The sequence below is a fragment of the Thamnophis sirtalis genome, unplaced genomic scaffold (genome assembly GCF_051295495.1).
Source record: "Thamnophis sirtalis isolate CommonGarterSnake01/CBP01778 unplaced genomic scaffold, rThaSir2_p1.2 scaffold_2, whole genome shotgun sequence".
Taxonomy (NCBI): domain Eukaryota; kingdom Metazoa; phylum Chordata; class Lepidosauria; order Squamata; family Natricidae; genus Thamnophis; species Thamnophis sirtalis.
This window is the reverse complement of record NW_028261382.1, coordinates 59,435,755-59,454,400: the sequence shown is the minus strand read 5'-3', so window position 1 is coordinate 59,454,400 and position 18,646 is coordinate 59,435,755. Positions and strand designations below refer to the sequence as shown.

The window sequence follows — 18,646 nt, the reverse complement described above, 5'->3', positions numbered from 1 at the left end:
CACTTGTTGCATGAATTGATGGTGACCTAGCCTTGAATTTGTGACCTAGCCTTGGACTGCAGATAGATAAACAAGATAAATAGATAATAGATAGATAGATAGATAGATAGATAGATAGATAGATAGATAGACAGACAGACAGACAGACAGACAGACAGACAGACAGACAGACAGACAGACACAGATAGATATGATATGTAGATAGGTAGGTAGGTAGAGATAGATAGATAGATAGATAGATAGATAGATAGATAGATAGATAGATAGATAGATAGATAGATGAATATAGAGAGGGAGAGAGAGAGAGACAGAGACAGAGAGAGTGAGAGAGATAGATATCATAGGTAGGTAGGTTGATATGGATAGACAGACAGACAGACAAAGATTGAACTCTCCCATTCCATCCGATCCCATGTTTATATCAGCTGGAGGACTGGTTAGAGTTATTGTAAGAACAGTTTTGATCCCATATACTCCCAAATATGCTAACATTACTACTAAAGAACAAGGCATTTTCATTTCCATCTTGAGAAGAATTCGTGTGTAAATTTATTGCAATACCCATGCAGGAATCCAAAACCCAATGATGTTTCTTGAAATCCCAAAGAGAATCACAGTAAATTCCCCCCCCCCCATTGAAAGGAGACCATTCCCCCCTATTGGAAGGAGACCATTCCCCCCCTACAAGATAGGAAAGCTTATACAGCTCTGTATCCTTGATAAATTTGATGAAACAGTCACACAAATGAAATACATCCATCTTTATTATGTGCTGACAGTAGAATCTAACAGATCAAAGTGGGTGAGGGTGGAATCCATTGGGAGGACAAAAGCATGGAGGGAATACAAAGGGTGTAACTATTTGGAATAGATAGAGACATTAGTGATAAAGCTCAATTTAGGAAAGAAGGAATGAGATTCCAGGAGAAGGTACTCTTTTTCTCCCGCCTGAATGGCTGGACCGGATAAAGGTTGGAGTTAACAACTTCCAGATCCTGAAAAAGTCTTCGTAAAGGTCTTCCCATCATGTGCCACTTCACAGACATAAGTATGACCTCCATAGGCAGAAGCACTCCTGGTCAGGTAACTGCTGGCGAGATATTTGTCACCCTGCTTGGTGGCTTTGGTTGTCTCCACTCCAGATGTGGTCTCGGTACCATCAACCTTCCATTTTACGCTTAAAACTGGTGGGCGAAAGTCACTTATGAGACACACCACGGTACCCTTCTCCTGGCTTTTCAGTTCTTGCTCAGAAGAACCAAAGATTTGCACCGTAGGAGATACGGTGGGCTGACCTGGAAGAGAGGAAGATCTCATGAAGTTCTACACAGCACCTTAACACTTGAATGCAACATTGATAGAGTAACTAGATGGATAAAAATACAGATAGTTTTCCTCATCAAGACTATGGAGGAGGGAGTGGGAAAAATATCAAGACAAAAATATCGAATTTTTCCTTGTATTTTGTAAAAGGCAGAGAAGACTGTATCAACCAAACATTTGGACCACAGCATGCCTTAGGGAGAAGTAACTGGGTTTACTATGTCAATTAATTATTATTATTATTATTAACTTTATTCATTAAACATGAAACTCAGTCAACTGAAAATTCAAAAATGCATCACAAATACAATTGACTGGTGCTAATGGTTGATACAGGTCGTTGCCAGCATCCTGCCAGCATTATTATTATTAGTAGTATTTGTATTTTTATTAGGCAATTTTCTTCATTTTATATCACAAATTCAGCTTTGCAACAATAATATACTGGTTATATCCACAGTTTGTTACATTATACATACTATTATGTCTCCAAGTATACAGTATCATGTTTGTAACTATGATTTCCATATTTCTAACATAAATCCTATGTAATTATCATTCTACATATTTCATTTTACATTTTTATAACATCTTACCATAATATTATTTACAATCAATATTCTTCCGTCTCTCGTTGTACTTCTTTCTAATTTCTAATTTGTTAATCTTTCAGGGTTAATTTTCTAATCTTTGCATCTGCTATCTAACTAACTATACCATGAATCCCAAATTAAGTAGATTTTATTTCTTCTTTGTCTTTATTTCCCATTGTTGACCTATCCATCTCAACTGTCTAATATTTTCTTTATTACCTTTTCCACTGTGGGTATATTTCCATTTTTCCAGTTTTGGGCATATATAATTCTAGCCGCTATTATTGCATGTAACATTAAGTATTGAGGGTTGTAAATTATATTTAAAAACCTCAATACTTACCTGTTAACATGCCTAATACAAATAGCCTAATAAAAATAGAATTATTATTGTTTAATTAATTTTCTCTCTCTACCATGCCTGGAGAAAGAAGTGCCTTCTGTATATTCAGATTCTCACCCCCCTGTTGGTTTATCTCCCTGCATATGTGAGTTTCAGAAAGAGAGAAAGAGAAGTAAATTATTTTTAGTTCCTGAATGCAGTGATGTTCCTTCTACCTAGTGGAACAGTCGATCACATGATGATCCTTTCCAAAAACAATAATCTTCTCCCTGGAAAAACACATTTTTACTCTAGCTAAAGAGTAATAATAGAGTTTCATGACAAGTATACCTCTCTTGGATATCAATAGAACTTTCTAAGAGCATTTAAACTCAATGTCAAAGAAAGTGTAGTTCAATCTCCTAACTCAGATTCTTTTGAATATTAGGTGCAAAACATCTTAGAAGTCTCCAATTTATGTTGAGTTCCAACTTGATGAAATGCTCTTCTGGTCTCCTTATTCCAAGTCATCAAATTGAAAGAATACATGTGAAATGCATGCCACCAGAAATATATCTTAGTGATGAAAGAGAGCAGAGAAGAGCAACAAAGAGGATTAGGGGACTGGAGGCCAAAACATAGCAAGAACAGCTGCAGGAACTGGGCATGTCTAGTTTAATGAAAAGAAGGACTGGGGAGACATGATAGCAGTGTTCTGATATCTCAGGGCTTGCCACAAAGAAGTGGGAGTTAAATTAACTCAAAGCACCTGAAGGCAGGACAAGAAGCAATGGGTGGAAACGAATCAAGGATAGAAGCAACCTAGAACTAAGGAGTAAATTGTAATGACAGTTAGAACAATTAATCTGTGGAGCAACTTGCCTCCAGAAGTTGTAAATGCTCCAACACTGGAGGTTTTTAATGAGAGATTGCATAAGCATTTGTCTGAAGAGGTGCAGGGTTTCCAACCTAAGAAGGAGGTTGGTCTAGAAGACCTCAAAAGTCCCTTTCAGCTCTGTTATTCTGTTATTCTGCCAAGATGTCCCTCACAAATGCATCTTTCATGATAAGAGGTTACTTATTTTCCCCACTGTCGACCAAATCCTTAAGGGCCCTTCTCAAATTCCGCTTTGGAAAGACATATTTAGGATCTAAATTTTCTATCAGTTGTTTAACACACAAAGGAGACAAAGAACATAATTCTGAACATCTGGCAAAGAAATAACTACTTTTGCTTGGACTACATATTATTTATTTGAGATGAATGGTTTGATTTTAAAGGCTTAACCCAATGGCTAAATGTTGATGGAAAGAAACAAGAATTATGGTTTGTTAGGAAGGTGGTTGAACTTATTAGTTTGGACAAAATTGGAAAAATAATTTGACCAAACTCTTGATGGACTCTCTGGAATGAAAGTTGCGTTGGCAACCATTCCACCACAGGGGATCAATTCCAATTCTGTTTCCTCCACAACCACACAACATTCATTAACCCCTTTTAAGGTTGTTTTGGAAAGACCCCCACTAACTGAGAAATTGATGGTTCATTCACCTATCCATTTCTGCAAACTTGAGCCAAAGAGAAATGAATGTGTCTGGTATCTCCCTGAATCCGTATGCTATTTATTTAATATCACACATCATAGCTATACGACATCTCTTATGCACAGAATCTGAGAGACATTCACATCCTAAGGCTGAAGCATTCCTCCTAACTTTGTGGCAGAATCTGAATATTTTTCTGAAAGGCTGAGGTGCATAATTTGGATAATCATCAACATAGTTTCTGAGTTGCAACCTTCACTTCAGTTTTGATGAATTGTTGTTAGAAAGCTGCCTTCAAAGTAATCTTTCTGTTTTAATCCAATAAAGGACCCCCATATCAAAACAACTTACCTTATGTGCAGCCAGAACTGGAAAATAACATTTAACACAGCACAATACTTAAGCAAAATGGTTCGGTTGAGATCTCCATATCAGATGCAGATTGGGTCTAGATTGCAGTAGTGACACCAAACTATAATTTTTTCTATTTCATCTATATCTTAAAATTATTTGTGTTCTATTCCAATTTCATTTTAGACTGTATTCTATTCCAATTCCATCTTAAATCGTATTTTGTTCCAATTCCATTTCAAACTGTATTTTATCAAATTTCATTTTTAAATTGCTTTTATCAAATTTTAGTACTAATTTGTTTCTGGAACTTTGCACTTCAATAGGACCCAATGAAGACTCAATGTCAACCCCACAAAAGATGGAAAAAAATATTTTTGAGCAGATAGTGGATAAAGGTGACTGAAGGATAAATTGTAGATGGATTTAATTTTAGGACTGACTCCTAATTTTTCTCAAAGTCACATCAATCCCTTCCCTTCCCACTCGGCAAAAACATTTACAATTCCATAATTTTTGCACCGCTTGGTTACAAAGAGAGACTCGAGCTGAAATGCAATTTTTGGTTACATTATCGAGACAAATCCTTCCAGACTCTGATTTCTAAATAACGTCATGTTGGTCTAGAGTGAAAGAAGAGAAATTTGATTCCGCCAACTTTCTTCCACATTTCCCAGGTTAGGATTAAACATTGTGAAGTTAATCAACAATGGTTAGGCAAGAGAAAAGGTTACGGTCGGCTAGATGAAGAAAAAGATGAAAAAGTCATGGAAAAACTGTACAAAATGCTACGCAGAGGGAAAGATGAGAAGGATAAATGGACTTACCAGTGACGGTTAATTGGGTTCCACCTCCGAAGACAAACCACAGTGACATATACCCATACAAAAACCTACCCTCATTTCACATCAATTCACTGAACATGGCTCCCACCTTGGACAATTACTGGGTTACATAAAATGTCAGAATGGATCTGTAGCCATCGTTGTTTCCTGGAAGAAGAAAAATGATGTGGGGCAAATGGTTCATGCATGGACATCCCGGGAGCCATTCATGGTCAAGGAGATCATTTAAGACAATCCAATGGATGCAGTCCACTGATAGATGAAGAAAACAGGAGATATCAGAGCCATCATTCCTTTTACATTGAATTATACAGAAGAGTCACAAAATAGCTTCTAGTGATGTAGCCAGTTGCAGAAGACTGAGAGATGTTTTTTGTAGGCAGAATATTGTCTAAATTGAAGGGGTTTCTTATAAATTAAACCTAAGGCATTGGATCATTCTTTGGGTGTAAGGACCTCCCTGATTACCTGTAAGGCAACTCTTCCAGAAACATTTTAATTAATCATATAATGAGCACGTTGGCTGTCCATGGAGGGTTACACCTGGGCTTTTGTTAACTAGAATTCAGGGGACACAATTTCCACCAAAAGGAGAATTTTCTACTTGAATTCATGGAATGGGCCAACCGTTGCATTCCTTCCATGGGCAATTCCTTTTTGAGGTTAGTTCTACCAATGCTGAAATGTCAGTTCCAAAGTTGTGCATGGAACAAGCTCTTGGGAATAAATTTATATCTGATTAAAAGTAATTTTTGTTTTTGAAAACATGTATATATAGCCATCCATGTTGTGGTTCCCAATTGATGTATCTAGTCCACCTGAGTTCCATCAGTTTCAAGACAAACTGGTTTTGGTTATCCATCCAAAATCCAACATCCATAGATTCATGGATGGCCTTCCACAATAGAGCTTATGTGAATTGGCACGGAAACCGCAAAGAGTCATGGAATTCACGGAGTTCCAAAGGTGCTTTTTCAAGAGGCAACTGGACTTTCTGGTTTTTCTCTGAAGACGTTTCTCTTAGAGCTGAAGAAGCTTCTTGGATGAGAAGCAAAACGTCTTCAAAGAAAAATCAGAAAGCTCAGTTGCCTCTTGGAAAAGCACCTTTGGGGCAACCATGACCTGGATGACAGAGAATCTCCATAGTTCATGGAATGCTCACAAGGGGTGTCAGAGAGTCCCTCAACAATAATTATTGACCAGCGTAGTGGACAAAGGTAGTATTGGCCACCATATTGTTGTGATGCTAACTGGAGAAGCTGGAAATTCTCCATCAGCTTTGTCTAGTAAATCCAGTAGAATGGATGAAATCCTGGAAATTCTTTGGACAAAGGCAAAGAAAAGCTTGATGACCCTTGATACATTTCATAATTGGACTGAGGAGAGGTCATCGTATGAAATGCTGCCCTTGAGATCCTTGTGGTCTATTCCTTAGGCATAAACCAGTCCTCCTACCCACCTAGACAAAAAGTCACTTGTGAAATCTTTTCCTTAAACTTTGTTATGAAGAGAGATAGTTGTATATTGGGGAGGCTGCCTCATTGTCTTCTTGGCATTAAAAGCCAACGGTAGCCTGTTCTGGAGACACCTACAGCTTGTCTTTATAGACTTTGTAGTTCCTAGTCCTCTGAAGAAAGAATTCATATCAATGTTTTTTTGTCTTCCAAGTCCAAAATAAGACCATATTCCAGGAGGTGTATGCTGATTGTTAATTTTTTTTTTCTTCCGTGAGTAGAAATGCAACTTTTGAGCCATTTGGATCTAAAGTGATTCGTAGTTCTGAAACAAATATGAGATATTTAGATGGTTCCTTAAAAACCATCCATGTTAATTCCATTTTTTCTCCTTTTCTATTTTGTCCTGAAGGAATAATGAGATAACCCTGAACAATGACACAAAACTGGTGAAGGGCTTAAGCAAATTCAGCCTGGCCAAAGGAATAGCAATGGTGTTCAGATAGCTTTGAATGTGCCAGTAGCCTGTGTGAACAAGGAAACCGGACTTTGCATATAGGTTTCCCAACTGGATTCTGGTTTGGTGACAGCTGGTTGATATGTCAGTCTCCCATATGATGAAGTGGCTATGTATTCGCTCAAACCTAGATGTTGAATCTGCTTCACACAACCTTTTAAAGTGGCCTTTGTACTCATTAGTGAAATCAGAGCAAAACACATTTTTAGTGTTTTCCATGAATTGTCATCTTTACAGTTTTATATGTTTGCACATTATAAGTTTGTAATGTCACTTTTTGCATGAATTGATGGTGACCTAGCCTTGAATTTGTGACCTAGCCTTGGACTGCAGATAGGTAAATAAAATAAATAAGATAAATAAGATAAATAGATATAAGATAGATAGATAGATAGATAGATAGATAGATAGATAGACAGACAGACACAGATAGATATGATATGTAGATAGGTAGGTAGGTAAGTAGGTCAGAAATAGATAGATAGAATAGGTAGGTAGGTAGGTAGAGATAGATAGATAGATGGATAAAGAGAGAGGGGCAGGGAGGGAGGGAGGGAGGGAGAGAGAGAGAGACAGAGAGAGAGAGAGAGAGAGAGAGAGAGAGAGAGAGACAGAGAGACAGAGAGACAGAGAGACAGAGATATCATAGGTAGGTAGGTTGATATGGATAGACAGACAGCAGAGAAAGATTGAACTCTCCCATTCCAACCAATCCCATGTTTTTATCAGCTGGAGGACTGGTTAGAGTTATTGTAAGAAAAGTTTTGCTCCCATATACTCCCAAATATGTTAACATTACTACTAAAGAACAAGGCATTTTCATTTCCATCTTGAGAAGAATTCATGTGTAAATTTATTGCAATACCCATGCAGGAATCCAAAACCCAATGATGTTTCTTGAAATCCCAAAGAGAATCACAGTAAATCCCCCCCCCCCCATTGAAAGGAGACCATTCCCCCCCATTGGAAGGAGACCATTCCCCCCCCCACAAGATAGGAAAGCTTATACAGCTCTGTATCCTTGATAAATTTGATGAAACAGTCACACAAATGAAATACATCCATCTTTATTATGTGCTGACAGTAGAATCTAACAGATCAAAGTGGGGGAGGGTGGAATCCATTGGAAGGACGAAAGCATGGAGGGAATACAAAGGGTGTAACTATTTGGAATAGAAAGAGACATTAGTGATAAAGCTCAATTTAGGAAAGAAGGAATGAGATTCCAGGAGAAGGTACTCTTTTTCTCCCGCCTGAATGGCAGGACAGGATAAAGGTTGGAGTTAACAACTTCCAGATCCCGAAAAAGTCTTCGTAAAGGTCTTCCCATCATGTGCCACTTCACAGACATAAGTATGACCTCCATAGGCAGAAGCACTCCTGGTCAGGTAACTGCTGGCGAGATATTTGTCACCCTGCTTGGTGGCTTTGGTTGTCTCCACTCCAGATGTGGTCTCGGTACCATCAACCTTCCATTTTACGCTTAAAACTGGTGGGCGAAAGTCACTTATGAGACACACCACGGTACCCTTCTCCTGGCTTTTCAGTTCTTGCTCAGAAGAACCAAAGATTTGCACCGTAGGAGATACGGTGGGCTGACCTGGAAGAGAGGAAGATCTCATGAAGTTCTACACAGCACCTTAACACTTGAATGCAACATTGATAGAGTAACTAGATGGATAAAAATACAGATAGTTTTCCTCATCAAGACTATGGAGGAGGGAGTGGGAAAAATATCAAGACAAAAATATAGAATTTTTCCTTGTATTTTGTAAAAGGCAGAGAAGACTGTATCAACCAAACATTTGGACCGCAGCATGCCTTAGGGAGAAGTAACTGGGTTTACTATGTCAATTATGAATTATTATTATTATTTACTTTTTTCATTAAACATAAAACTCAGTCAACTGAACATTCAAAAATGCATCACAAATACAATTGACTGGTGCTAATGGTTGATACAGGTCGTTGCCAGCATCCTGCCAGCATTATTATTATTAGTAGTATTAGTATTTTTATTAGGCAATTTTCTTCATTTTATATCACAAATTCAGCTTTGCAACAATAATATATTGGTTATATCTACAGTTTGTTACATTATACATACTATTATGTCTCCTAGTATACAGTATCATGTTTGTAACTATGATTTCCATATTTCTAACATAAATCTCTATGTAATTATCATTCTAGATATTTCATTTTACATTTTCATAACATCTTTCCATTATATTATTTACAATCAATATTCTTCCGTCTCTCGTTATACTTGTACTTCTTTCTAATTTCTAATTTGTTAATCTTTCAGGGTTAATTTTCTAATCTTTGCATCTGCTATCTAACCAACTGCACCATGCATCCCAAATTAAGTAGATTTTGTTTCTTCTTTGTCTTTAATTTCCATTGTTGACCTATCCATCTCAACTGTCTAATATTTTCTTTATTACCTTTTCCACTGTGGGTATATTTCCATTTTTCCAGTTTTGGGCATATACAATTCTAGCCGCTATTATTACATGTAACATTAAGTATTGAGGTTTTTAAATTATATTTTAAAACCTCAATACTTACCTGTTAACATGCCTAATAAAAACAGCCTAATAAAAATAGAATTATTATTGTTTAATTAATTTTCTCTCTCTACCATGCCTGGAGAAAGAAGTGTCTTCTGTATATTCAGATTCTCACCCCCCTGTTGGTTTATCTCCCTGCATATGTGAGTTTCAGAAAGAGAGAAAGAGAAGTAAATTATTTTTAGTTCCTGAATGCAGTGATGTTCCTTCTACCTAGTGGAACAGTCGATCACAAGATGATCCTTTCCAAAAACAATAATCTTCTCCCTGGAAAAACACATTTTTACTCCATGAGAGCTAAAGAGTAATAATAGAGTTTCATGACAAGTATACCTCTCTTGGATATCAACAGAACTTTCTAAGAGCATTTTAACTCAATGTCAAAGAAAGTGTAGTCCAATCTCCTAACTCAGATTCCTTTCAATATTTGCAAAACATCTTAGAAGTCTCCAATTTATGTTGAGTTTGAACTTGATGAAATGCTCTTCTGGTCTCCTTATTCCAAGACATCAAATTGAAAGAATACGTGTGACATGCATGCCACCAGAAATATTTCTTAGAGATGAAAGAGAGCAGAGAAGAGCAACAAAGAGGATTAGGGGACTGGAGGCCAAAACGTAGCAAGAACAGCTGCAGGAACTTGGCATGTCTAGTTTAATGAAAAGAAGGACTAGGGGAGACATAATAGCAATGTTCTGATATCTCAGGGCTTGCCACAAAGAAGAGGGAGTTAAATTATTCCCCAAAGCGCCTGAAGGCAGGACAAGAAGAAATGGGTGGAAAAGAATCAAGGAGAGAAGCAACCTAGAATTAAGGAGTACATTCTAATGACAGTTAGAACAATTAATCAGTGGAGCAACTTTCCTCAAGAAGTTGTAAATGCTACAACACTGGAAGTTTTTAATGAGAGATTGGATAACTATTTGTTTGAAGAGGTGCAAGGTTTCCTGCCTAAGCTGGGGGTTGGTCTAGAAGACCTGAAAAGTCCCTTCCAGCTCTGTTATTCTGTTATTGTGCCAAGATGCCCCTCACAAATGCATCTTTCATGATAAGAGGTTACTTATTTTCCCCACTGTCGACCAAATCTTTAAGGGCCCTTCTCAAATTACGCTTTGAAAAGACATATTTAGGATCTACATTTTCTATCAGTTGTTTAACACACAAAGGGAGAAAAAGAACAGAATTCTGAACATCTGACAAAGAAATAACTACTTTTGCTTGGACTACATATTATTTATTTGAGATGAATGGTTTGAATTTAAAGGCTTATCCCAATGGCTAAATGTTTAGAGGAAGAAACAAGAATTATGGTTTGATAGGAAGGTGGTTGAACTTATTAGTTTGGACAAAATTGGAAAAGACAATTTGACCAAACTCTTGTAGGGCTCGCTAGAATGAAAGTTGGGTAGGCAACCATTCCACCACAGGGGATCAATTCCACTTCTGTTTCCTCCACAACCACACAACATTCATTAACCCCTTTTAAGGTTGTTTAGGAAAGACCCCCACTAACTGAGAAATTGATGGTTCATTCACCTATCCATTTCTGCAAACTTGAGCCAAAGAGAAATGAATGTGTCTGGTATCTCCCTGTATCCATATGCTATTTATTTAATATCACACGTCGTATCTATACGACATCTCTTATGCACAGAATCTGAGAGACATTCACATCCTAAGGCTGAAGCATTCCTTCTAAGTTTGTGGTAGAATCTGAATATTTTTCTGAAAGGCTGAGATGCATAATTTGGAAAATCATCAACATAGCTCTGAATCTAACCAGAGATCTAATGTTAGATCCTGCTGCAGATCCCCTTTCAATCAAAGGGGGATCACTGCCCCGAGTCCATTAGAGCTGGAGCTGTAGCAAACTTGAACAAATAAAACAAGAAAACCTCAAGCTATGAAGTGAAGATTTGACTCTCTACATTGATTGATTTTGTAACCAACTGTGGACTGTTGATCAAACATTCCCACATTCCTATGCAATTTTGATGAGGTTAGATTAAAAAAATATGACCCCGATACTTTTGAATCATTTCTGCCTTATCTCTCAAGAAGATGGGATGTTTTGATTTCCAAACAATCAAGCAATGTATGGTATTGATAATATATCATATCATTCTTTGGCTTACTTACCGTGAAAATCTAACAACACAAAGACAATATCAAACTTTCAATCAACCTCATTCAGTTCCATTAAAAAGATTAAAATAAAAATGAATCTCTCAGTTTTTCTTTAACCCAAAGAATAGTCACTCCAGTGTGCAAAAGTAGCCCTAAGTAAGATTTCTCGAGATCTCATTGACCCTGACCATGAAAATCCCTAGTGATACCTGTGAACAGCAAAGATGATTTGAATTAACTTGTCCTGACCTGGTTTCAATGTTCAGTTCTTATGGAAAAACATCAGCCTCGATCGATCAAAAGCAAGCATAATATCAAATCGTGAGGAGCCAAAGTAGGTGAAGATGGGATAAAAGATGGAAAAATGAAAATACCACATTCAGGAAGAAAGATTAGAGATCAATTAATTGACTTACCTGTGACAGTCAGTTGGGTTCCTCCTCCGAAGACATACCACAGTGATGCATAGCTATACAAAAACCTGGTGTCATTTCATAGCAAAAAAAAAGTCACAGAGATTTTATAGAGAGAAAACAGTAGACCTCTATTTCATATTAGGACAGGGCAGGAGATCAATCAACACCTGGTGTCCTTGACATGGTCATTTCAATTTTCTTCAATCCCATAGAGTGCGTTTTGGAAGAGAAGGCAACATTCCATTTTTGGAGCAGTTAAAAGAAGGGCCTGCTGGTGTTTTATGAAGATCTCAGGTCTTCCAAGAAGTTCCATTCTTGAAATGATTGCTTTCTGGATACAGACAGATGGTAGATGAGAACCTTTATTTCTTCAAGATTGAGTTGCATGAAAGAAGCTCAATTGTGTGCAGCATTTCCAGTTTAGCAAATATAAACTATGTTTAAGAAGTGGGGCAAGTTACTTTGTTAGGTACTGAAGTTTTTGTCTATGCTCTAACTGTTTTTGATGAATAGAAACCCTAGGTCTCTTGAGTAGATCTACCAAACGGTTCCACCACAAAACCGCGGTAGATTAAAGCGCGTGTGACTAAAGCGCGGTGACAAATCCGCACTGTTAAAACCACGCGACAACAGCATGCAGACAACAGAGCGCCGACAGAAGCGCGCTGTAACATAACCCTAACCCTAACCCTAACCCTAACCCTAACCCTAACCCTAACCCTAACCCTAACCCTAACCCTAACCCTAACCCTAACCCTAACCCTAACCCTAACCCTAACCCTAACCCTAACCCTAAACCTAAACCTAAACCTAAACCTAAACCTAAACCTAAACCTAAACCTTACCTTAAGTTAAATCGCGCTTCTGTCGGCGTACTGTTGTCGGCGCGCTTTTGACATCGCGGTTTTAGCACCGCGGTGTTGTCGGCGCGCTTTTGACGTTCGCTGTTATGTCGTGCCACGCTACCAACATGGACCTGTTTTCTGATTCTGAATGTCCTTGAGCTTGAAATTATGCAGGACAGATACCTTTCAATTACTCAAGACATTTTATTTGGGGAATACTTCCAAGAAGGCCCTAGATCATAGGTTATGCGTGCTGGTATTCAGATCTAGCTGTTGAACTTTCTAATAAGGACAACTGAGATTCTTCTTGATGAGTTACAATTCTCTACCTGCTCATCTGCAAGTTACCTTAAGTGTAAATAGAAGAGGTCATTCCATGATGTTATTTTTATGCCTAGTATGAAGACTTGGAATGCCCCATTGTGGCTGTGTGATGCCCTTTTGAAGATGTCCTCTCATGAAATTTCTGGGATAGGATGTAAAATTGTTTTTGAAATATAGAGAAGTGGTAAACATCTTCCAAGATTTCAACTTTGATCCAGGGATTGTTTCTTGAATGAGTGGAAAGGCAATGTTTGAACCACTGCAGTTGGACTTGAATTGATTCATAGAGGTGAACAAAATCTGGGATACCAAAGGTGGTTCCATAAATGTTGTTTCCTTCCCCCCCCTTTATATTTTGCCCCTGGAAAATGAGGAATTTACTCTTAAGAAAGCATCTTGCGAAGACTTAAGGAAGTTCAACCTGGCCAATGGAACAATAATCATCTCCAAATAGCTTTGAATGTGCAACGGACCCATGGAAACCATAACTTGGTCTCTGTAGGTGGGTTTCCTAGGTAGATTCTGCCCTACTGACACCTGATTGATATTTACAACAAAATACAATAGCAGAGTTGGAAGGGACCTTGGAGGTCTTCTAGTCCAACCCCCTGCCTAGGCAGGAAACCCTATAGCATTTCAGACAAATGGCTATTCAACCTCTTCTTAAAGACTTCCAATGTTTAAAGTGGCCTTTGTACTCATTAGTGAAATCAGAGCAAAACACATTTTTAGTGTTTTCCATGAATTGTCATCTTTATAGTTTTATATGTTTGTACATTATTATTTTGTAATGTCACTTTTAGCATGAATTGATGGTTACCTAGCTTTGAATTTGTGACCTTGCCTTGGACTGCAGATAGATAAATAAGATAAATAGATAAAAGAAAGATAAGATAGATAAAAGATAGACAGACACAGATAGATATGAAGATAGGTAGGTAGGTAGGTAGGTAGGTACAGATAGATAGATAGATAGATAGATAGATAGATAGATAGATAGATAGATAGATAGTAGTTAGTTAGATAGATGTATAAATGAGATAGATAGAGAGAGATAGACAGAAATATCATAGGTAGGTAGGTTGATATGGATAGACAGACAGACAGGCAAAGATTGAACTGTCCCATTCCATCCAATCCCATGTTTATATCAGCTGGAGGACTGGTTAGAGTTATTGTAAGAACAGTTTTGATCCCATATACTCCCAAATATGCTAACATTACTACTAAAGAACAAGGCATTTTCATTTCCATCTTGAGAAGAATTCATGTGTGAATTTATTGCAACACCCATGCAGGAATCCAAAACCCAATGATGTTTCTTGAAATCCCAAAGAGAATCAGAGTAAATCCCCCCCCCATTGAATCTGGCTAACTGTGTGAAATATGCTCTTGGAAGGAGACCATTCCGCCCCACAAGATAGGAAAGCTTATACATCTCTGTATCCTTGATAAACTTGATGAAACAGTCACACAAATGAAATACATCCATCTTTATTATGTGCTGACAGTAGAATCTAACAGATCAAAGTGGGGGAGGGTGGAATCCATTGGGAGGACGAAAGCATGGAGGGAATACAAAGGGTGTAACTATTTGGAATAGAAAGAGACATTAGTGATAAAGCTCAATTTAGGAAAGAAGGAATGAGATTCCAGGAGAAGGTTCTCTTTTTCTCCCGCCTGAATGGCAGATCAGGATAAAGGTTGGAGTTAACAACTTCCAGATCCTGAAAAAGTCTTCGGAAAGGTCTTCCCACCATGTTCCACTTCACAGACATAAGTATGACCTCCATAGTCAGAAGCACTCCTGGTCAGGTAACTGCTGGCAAGGTATTTGTCTCCCTGCTTGGTGGCTTTGGTTGTCTCCACTCCAGATGTGGTCTCGGTACCATCAACCTTCCATTTTACGCTTAAAACTGGTGGGTGAAAGTCACTTATGAGACACACCACGGTGGCTTTGTTCTGGCTTTTGATCTCTTGCTCGGAAGAACCAAAGACTTGCACCGTAGGAGATACGGTGGGCTGACCTGGAAGAGAGGAAGATCTCATGAAGTTCGACACTGCACCTTAAAACTTCAATGCAAGAAACAACAGGCCTTCAAATTCAATTTAAACTCGAGATGTTTTTGTTAGGGATACTAGAGGAACGTTTGCAAAATAAATCAATTATATTATAATAGTACATACACTGACAGCAGCAAGAGTAACATACACTCAAAATTGGAAATTAGACAGCATACCTTCCGAAAACATGATAATTAAAAAAGTATTGGACTGTGCGGAGATGGTCAAATTAACTTTCAAACTGCAAGATGGAGAAGATGAAGAATACCATATACAAACGGTATTATTGGTCAGAGAACAGGAGTAACGAATGGAAGTAGAATATTTATATGTGTAACATTAGGTTGTAGGAATTATAAATGTAAAAAGGAAATAGCAACTGACATTTCCTTGGTTCATGTCCATGTTTATACTTATACCTGTTGTCTTGTACATGTTTGACAAACTAAATAAAGAAGAAGACTCTAAAAGAACATCTGGAGATCAGTATGCCTTAGGGAGAAGTACAGCTTGTAAATAGATTTACTATAACAATGATGAATTAGAATTGTTTAATTATTATTATTTTTTAATACCAGGCCAGGCAAAAATTAGAAACGGAGTGCCTTTTGTACATTCAGTTTGTTCTTTCTCCTGCTGGTTTCTCTCCCTGCGTGTGTCAATTTCAGAGGCAGGAAGAGAAACAAAATTATTTTTAGTTCCTGGATGCAGTGAGGTTTGTTCTCCACGGTACAACAAACAATTGCCTGAGCTGAAACATGAATCATTTTCCTGGGAAAAATATTTTTACTGCACAAAGGAATTAAAGAGTAGAAAGAGAGTTGAGTTTTATAGAATTATGATATCTTTGATATCACCCCGAAAGGTGATTTTTCAAACGGCAAATGGACTTTCTGGTTTTTTTGTTGAAGAGGCTTTGCTTCTCATTTGCTTCTTCAGCGTCGAAACATCTTCAAAGAAAAACCAGAAAGTCCAGTTGCCTCTTGAAAAAGCACCTTTCGACAACCATGGCTGAGAATCTCCAAAGACATATCACCCTAAGTTTCCAAAGAATTTTATGCTCAATGCAAAAGAAAGTATGGTCAAGTCTTCTAACCCAGATTTAATCTGGCATTTTGTGGAGAATATCTTAGGTAAAGGTTCCCCTTGCATATATGTACTAGTCCTTCCTGACTCTAGGGGGTGGTGCTCATCTTCATTTCAACGCCAAAGAGCCAGCATTGTCCCAAGATGTCTCCGTGGTCACGTGGCTGGAATGACTCAACGCCGAAGGCGCAGGGAACGCTGCTCCCTTCCCACTAATAGGTGGTTCCTATTTTTCTACTTGCATTTTTACATGCTTTCGAACTGCTAGGTTGTCAGAAGTTGGGACAAGCCATGGGAGCTCACTCTGTTACGTGGCGCTAGGGGTTTGAACCGCCAAACTGCCAACCTTTCTGATTGACAAGCTCAGCGTCTTAGCCACTGAGCCACCGCGTCCCATTAGAGAATATCTTAGAGGTTTCCAATTTATGTTGGAATCCCACTTGATAAGACATGACTTGAAAACCTGTTCTGAGTTGGTTCCCTCAGCCCAATATTGATGAAGTGTTCAAAATGCCTTGTCATCTCCTTATTCGAAGTCACCCATATTGAAAAAATACGTATGAGGTGAATGCAACCAAAGACATTTCTTGCAGATGTCTTAACAAAAGGCACTTTGCTCTTTGTAAGAAGGCAACCAATTCCCCCCCACCCAGTTGATTAATTCTTTAAGGTATTCCAGTCAAATTGTTCTAATTTTTTAAACATTTTCTATCATTTGTTTAATTCTTGCAGGGTAAAAATAACCAAATTCTGAATATCTGAAAAACAGATAACACCAACCTTTTCTTGCATTTCTTTGTGATAAATTGTTTGAATTTAAACGCTTACCTCAATGTTTAATTATTTCATGGAGGAAAGAAGAATTATGATTTGAGGCATGCTGCTTGATATTATTATTTGAGACAAATTAGGAAAACCATTTGACCAAACTCTGTGGCAAATCTCTTTTTAAGCAAAGGGAAATCACTGTCCAGACTCCACTGGAGTTGAGTGACTATAATAAACTTGAATAAATAAATGAAACAAGGAAAAAAAAACCACCAAGAAAACTTCAGAATACGAAGTGAAGATTTGTCTCGCTACAAATGAGAGATAAGACAAGGGATTTAATTTTACCTCATCAAAATTACATGTTAACGTTGGCATGTCTGATCAACTTCATGATGGTCTGTTTTGGAATGAATGATGGACTGTTGACTAGGCTAACCGACATTAATATGTAGTTTTCATGAGGTAAAATTAAATCTTTATCTCTCAGTTGCTTTAAGAAGAGTTTTTGGATTATCAAATGATCAAGCAATTGATAACACACCATACTTTGTCTTAATTAATTCTACCTGGAAAATCTGTCCATAGAGTGACAATACCAAACCTCCAGCCTATCCACTGAAGAGTACAAATTATTATACATACAAATTAATCTCTTTAATCCTGTGAATAATTACTTTCAATTTAAAATTAGCCATCAGCGAGATTTCTCAAGATCTCATTGACCATGAAAATCAAGGGTTACCTGAGAAGAGGAAAGAGCAGGTAATATAGATTCGAACTCATCTGTCCTGACCTGCGTTAAAAGGTCACTTCTCATTGAAAAAAACAACCATAATTATTGATAAATCAAAAGCAACCTCAAATCAAATTGCACGGAGTTGAAGTAGGAAAAGAAGGCTACAAAAATGAAAAAAAATTGAAAATATCACAGGAAGATAGAAAGATTTGGGATCGATTCATCGACTTACCTGTGACGATGAGTTGCGTTCCTCCTCCGAACACCCACCACAGTGACACGAAGCTATACAAAAACCTGGCCTTACTTCATAGCAGAAAAAGTCACAGAGGTTTTAAAGAGAAAAATCATAGACCCATATTTCATATCAGAACAGGACAATAGCCAGAACAGCAGCTGGTCCTTTCCACTTGCATTCCTTAAATCCCATGGGATGTACTTTGGTAGGGGGAAAACCAAGGATCCATTTCTGGAGTGGTAGGCCCAATTGGTGTTTTATAAAGATCCCGGGTCCTTCAAGAAGTTCCATTCTGGAAGCATTTCCTTTCTGGATGCAGGGAGATGGTAGATGAGAGAACCTTTATTCCTTTCAAGATTGAGTTGTATGAAAGAATCTCAAATGTCTTCTGTGTTTTCCAATTTAGCAAACGTCGACTCTGTTTAAGAAGTGTAACAAGTTAGAATGTAGGTGCTGAAGTTTGGTTGATGCTTTAACTGTTTGTGATGAATTTAATCCAATGCACCAGATCTCTTT

General features: G+C 37.8%; 2 long non-coding RNA genes across 2 annotated transcripts; both read right to left on the bottom strand.

Moving 5' to 3' along the window:
• Window positions 1–746: 746 nt before the first annotated feature.
• On the bottom strand, window positions 747–5,005 carry LOC148048874 (uncharacterized). The gene is made up of 2 exons (XR_015695532.1): window positions 4,962–5,005; window positions 747–1,295 (listed from the first exon to the last, which is right to left on the bottom strand). It is a non-coding gene; the product is annotated as an uncharacterized LOC148048874 (long non-coding RNA).
• Window positions 5,006–14,713: 9,708 nt separating this feature from the next.
• Window positions 14,714–18,170, bottom strand: LOC148048873 (uncharacterized). Its single transcript, XR_015695531.1, has 2 exons — window positions 18,125–18,170; window positions 14,714–15,262 (listed from the first exon to the last, which is right to left on the bottom strand). It is a non-coding gene; the product is annotated as an uncharacterized LOC148048873 (long non-coding RNA).
• Between the last annotated feature and the right edge of the window lie 476 nt (window positions 18,171–18,646).